A 6,000-nucleotide genomic window follows, 5' to 3' on the forward strand; every position below is an offset into this window, starting at 1 on the left:
AGAGCAGGTCATGGGAAAGAATGTGCATGGCATGCCGTCTAACACTCTATTAAAATGGATTGATCTTTAGTAGTCTACCAGGTCTCTGTTATTATTATTATTTTTTGGTTTGTTTTGTAAAAAGCAACTTAAATCATGATAAGAAAGAAACAGGGGAATCAAAATAAAACTTTAGACTACTCATTTTTGTCACTAAAATAGCTTCCTACTCCAATATTTTAAATTTTATATAAAATATTTTAGGACACACAATGTATATTTTTAAATCATAGGATATTGAAGCTTTTGAATAGAAAAATTATGGAAAGTAGAAGTTTTCAGGGTGAAGTATATGTTTGTGTACCTAATGAATGTGTACTGCTTTATATGACTTGTAGAATAGTTTTTATTTTATAGTCAGTCCTATATAAGTGGGACCTAAGTAAGAAATGCTTTAGAGGTAGTAGTTATGCAAATGGGAAAATTGCTACTATATAAAAGCAGGGAAGATTATCTATTTCACTTACAAGTTAAAATATTAAGTTAATTAAACTAAGTTAATATGAAGTTCATTATCAATGAGAATGCAGCCAGCAAGAGCAGAATAAGGAGAGAAAGAACGCCGAACCAAGAATGTTTATATTCTTGGGCCTACCACAGGGCCTAAAGGGAGTCTGGCCAAGCTGGGGTGAGGTCTCAGTCACAGCTGAATCTGTGTTAGCCTGGCAATGGGAGACCAGGGACCCACCCTATTATGTAACAATGCTGGCGTTATAATGAGGAAAATCTGTGTGCACTGAAGTCACTAGTATTTAGAGGTGTAGTCACGTGTGGACTTCTTGGTGCCCTTTTAGGAGAAAGTCTTGGGGGAAATGTGCTCCACAAATTATGGAGAGACAGTAAAGAAAATATTTGAGATATGTAAATTACCTTGACCCACCCGCTCACAAATTTATGTCACTGACTTCTTGTTTCGCCTGCTGACTCAGGTCAGAATCAGGGTAGTTAATAAATCATGACTCATGATTGTTCTAGCCTGTTCCACTAAACAGTAACAGGTTGTTTAGTGTGTTCCACCAAATGATCTGAGGCCTGGGAAATTTGGGAGTCTATTTCCCGGTTACTGTGATCGGAGCAAAGACAGCAGCCTTCAGGTAGATGGCTGTCCCTCTCCTTCGTATTTATCACTAGTTTCAGCCACCTGTGGGTTTGGCTGATGGAGAATAGGGAGTCTCAGTGAATGTAAATACTTTTAAATAAAGATGGAGGAGGGCTCTAATGTATATCGTGGTGACTTTAGTTAAAATTCTGTATTATGTAATTCAAATTTACTGAGAGTAACAGAGGGTGTGTGTTCTCACCACAAAAAAAGGTAATTATGTGAGGTGATGGAGTTGTTAACTAACTGTATTGTGGTAACCATTTGACAATATATACATATCACATGACTGTGTTGTACACCTTAAACTTATACAATGTTATTTATATGTATAATGTCAAGTATATCTCAACAGGCTGCAGAAAAAGAAGGAAAACAAAGAAGAAAACATATATTCATAAATACCCACTATCCGTCCAGAAAAAAATAAACAAAAAAGCTTGAGATTTGCATCAGCTATGTCTATTGGCTCATTTTTCCATCTATGACTCAAAATATAAAACATAGACTCCGGGGATTTGAACTATCAAGCCTGTTTTTTACCAGCTCTGGCTTTGGGCAAGTCATATAACCTTTTTTTTTTTTTTTTTTTTTTTGCCTCAGTGTCCCCATTTACAAAATTGGAATACTAATGGGGGGACCAATTCATTCAGCTGTGGTTACACCTCTAAATACTCTCACTACACCTAGTGAGTTGTTGAGAGGATTAAATGAGTTATTATAAGGAAAGTTCCTAGAACCATGCTTGGCACATTGATAGTTAGCACAATGATGTTACCTATTATTGTTACTGACTTCTCTCTTTTAAAGTGAAATTCTGGGGGAGCCAAGATGACAGAGTAAATAAAACACTGTGCCTGCTTCCTTCAGTGAACACATTAAAATTACAACTAAGTTCTTGAACAGTCAACCTGGAGAATATCTGAAGTTTAGCTGAACAGAAGTTTTATAACTAAGAATATAAAGAAGACGCCACATCGAGATTGATAGGCGGCTCAGACACATAAAATGGCCTGGCCCCAAAACTCCATTAGCCAACTGAGAATCAGGAGGGAGAGCTCAGCGACAGAGATTGCTCCCAGAGGAGAGAGGGACCCCAGCCTCACACCAGCCTCCTCAGCCCAGAGTACTGGTGCTGGAAAGAGGAGCCCCAATAACATCTGTCTGTGAAAAACAGTGGGGATTCCAACCATCTGAGTGGGATGGAAGGCTGCGAGAAACTGAGACATTCTCTTAACGGGTCCGTGCACAGACTCGCAGGAACTCACTTGGGGCTCCAGCGGGGGGATGGTGATTCAGAGGGTGTTGGATGCATGTGGGGGATGGACAAGGTGCGTGGTTTTGGGTGAGGGCTGGAAGATGGTCACCATTTTCCCAGTGAGGTATCCTTCTCCTGTGCAGCCAACAGGTAGCTGCCATCTTTAATGTGTTGAGCTCTCCCCCAAAGGCGAAATCTAAATCTGGATTGGTCTGCTGAACTCGCAGCTTCACCCTGCTGACTCACTGGGACTCCGCCCTACCCAACTCCCCAACACTGGAGGCACTCTCTTGGTAAACAGCCAGTCCCAACCAATTGCATTGTTTCTTGGAAAACTATCAGAGTCGTGGGCCCCAGACAGGTGGTTACTGGCCTCAGTGTGCTCTGAGACTTTTGCTGAGTAGCTTCAGCCTTACTACTGGCACCAAATCAAAATCTATATTAACCTGGTGAATACCACTCTTCCCACTCTACTGACTCCTTGAGACCCTCATGTATGCCACATGAGGCACACAAGTTCTATCAGTGGCTGAACTTTAAGGGAGCCAGCAGGTGGCAGCAGGTCTCAGAGTGTCCTGGCTTTTTGCAGAGCTACCCCAGACATGTACTGCTGACAGCTGGCCTTGGTTCACAGTGTGGCCTCTCCCACAAGCCTCCAAGTTTACAACAGGCAGTGAACAACCATGGATTGCTTTGTAACTCCTACCTATCTTGGTAGTCCCTGACTGGTCACAGGCAGTGAGTGACCTGGTCTGCACCCAAGCCCCTGCCAAGATGCCCCAGAACCAACATACTTGGAGGTTGGCTTCAGACCACAGCAGAGGACCACCCAATTAGCTCCACAAGTGGCACACACAAAGGGTGATTGTAACAGGCACCAAAGCACACTGGGGTGAATCCCACTCAGTGGGGTAAGTCACCCACACAGCAGCCTGTAAGCTGTGGATGTGGCCAAACCCCACAGCCAATCAGACCGAGGGTTAGTCCCACCCACTGCTGTGCCAATAGGAATCAAGATTCAGCTATAACAGGAGGGCACACATAACTCACACAAGGGACAACCCTGGAGCACCCAGAGCAGGTGACCAGGGAGACTGTGCCAGGGCCCCACAGGACACCTACTACATAAGGCCACCCAGCCAAGACTGGTAGACATAGCAGATCTATCTAATACATAGAAACAAATACAGAGAGGTAGCCAAAATAAGGAAAGAAAGAAGTATGTCCCAAATGAAAGAACAGGAGAAAATTCCAGAAAAAGAACTAAATGAAAAGGAGGCAAGCAACCTACCAGATACAAAATTCAAAACACTGGTTATAAGGATGTTCAATGATCTCAGGGAGAACTTCAACAAAGAGATAGTAAGCATAAAAAAGGACATGGGAACCATAAAAAAGAACCAGTCAGAAGTGAAGAATACAGTAACTGAAATGAAGAATATACTAGAAGGAATCATCAACAGACTAGATGATGTGGAAAATCAAATCAGTGATTTGGGAGACAAGGTAGCAGAAAACACCCAGGCAGAACAGCAAAAAGAAAAAAGAATCTAAAACAATGAGACTAGTTTAAGGGGGCCTCTGAAACAACATCAAACCTGACAGCATTCACATCATAGGGGTACCAGAAAGAGAAGAGAGAAATCAAGGGATTGTTAACCTATTTGAAGAAATAATGACTGAAAACTTTCCTAACCTGGCAAAGAAAATAGACACACAAGCCCAGGAAGCACAGAGAGTCCCAAACAAGATGAACCCAAACAGGCCCACACTAAGACACATTATAATTGGAATGGCAAAGGTTAAAGACAGAGAATCCTAAAAGCAGCAAGAGAAAGGCAGCTAGTAATTCATAAGGGAGCTCCCATAAGACAGTCAGCTGATTCCTTAACAGAAACTTTGCAGGCCAGAAGGGATTGGAACAAAATATTTAATGTAATGAAATTACCAAGAGTACTCTACCTAGCCAGGCTACCACTGAAGATCGAAGGACAGACAGAGCTTCCCAGATAAGAAAAAGCTGAAGGAATTCATCGCCACCAAATCAGTATTACAAGGAACGTTAGAGGGATTTCTATAAGAAGGGGAAAAAATTCAAAATTGTGAATAAAAAAAATGGTAATAGGTACATAGCCACCAAAATTACTTTCAATATAGATGGATTAAATGCTCCAATCAAAAGTCACAGGAGGGCTGAATGGATACGAAAACAAAACACTTACATATGCTGCCTACAAGAGAATCACTTCAGATTGAAAGACACACACATATGGAAAGTAAATGGATAAAAGGGGATATTTTGTGAAGATGGAAATGACAAAAACAAGAAAGGCTGGGGTAGTGGTGTTTATATCAAACAAAATAAACTTTAAAACAAAGGCTCTAACAAGAGACAAAGAAAAACTCAGTAATCCCACTTCTGGGTATTTATCTGAAGAAAAATGCTACTTTGAAGGGATGTGTGCATCCACATGTTCATTGCAGCATTGTTTACAATGGCCAAGATGTGGAGGCAGCCTGGGTGTCCATCGACAGAAGAATGGATAAAGAAGAAGTGGTACATATATATGATGGAATATTGCTTGGCCATGGAAGCGAATCGGTTCTTTTCATCTGTGGCAGCATGGATGGACCTGGAGGGTATTGTGCTGAATGCAGTGTGTCAGACAGAGAAAGACAGATGCAATGTGATTTCGCTTATACGTGGAATCTAAGAACAAAATAAACAAACAAAACAGAAACAAATTCCTAGATACAGAGAACATTTTGATTGTTGCCAGATGGGAAGGAGTTTGGGTGTGTGAGTGAGAAAATGTGAAGGGATTAAGAAGTACAAATTGATTGTTACACAGTAATTATAGGGATGTAGGGTACAGCATAAGGAATATAGTAAATAGTATTGAAATAACTATGTATGGTGTCAGATGGGTACTAGGTTGTTGGGGTGACAGATGGGAGGCAGTTGGGGAGTAGGGTGAAAAAGGTGAAGGCATTAAGAAGTACAAATTGGTAGTTACAAAATGATCATGGGGATGCGAAGTAAAGTATAGGGAATATAGTCAATGATATGGTAACAACTATGCATAGTGCCAGGTGGGTACTAGACTAGTCAGGGGGGTCACTTTTAAATTATACATAAATATCTAAACACTATGCTGTATGCCTGAAATTAATATCAAATAATATTGAATGTCAACTGTAATTGAAACATTTAATAAAAGGGGAAAAGGAAAAGGGGAATAAGAGGTCAAATTTCCAGGTATAAAATAAATAAGTCATGGGGATGTAATGTACAGCATGGGGAATATAGCCAATAATATTGTGATAGCGTGGTACGGTGTCAGATGGATGCTGGACTTATCATGGTGATCACTTCTTTAGGTATATAAACATTGAAAACTGTGATGTACCCCTGAAATGAATATAATATTGTCAACTATATTTTTAATAAAAATGTTTAAAAAAGAAAAACAATAAAGTGAAATTCTGTTTTTAATATGATATCTGAGATTGTCTATCATACTTACATAGTTTGGTACGTCTGAAATTAGTCATTTGTTTTGTTTTTTAAATAAAACCTTAAAAATATAATTTCTAGTTCACT

The sequence above is a fragment of the Rhinolophus sinicus genome, chromosome 17, assembly GCF_057876585.1.
Source record: "Rhinolophus sinicus isolate RSI-liver-muscle chromosome 17, RSI-T2T, whole genome shotgun sequence".
In the NCBI taxonomy this organism is placed as follows: domain Eukaryota; kingdom Metazoa; phylum Chordata; class Mammalia; order Chiroptera; family Rhinolophidae; genus Rhinolophus; species Rhinolophus sinicus.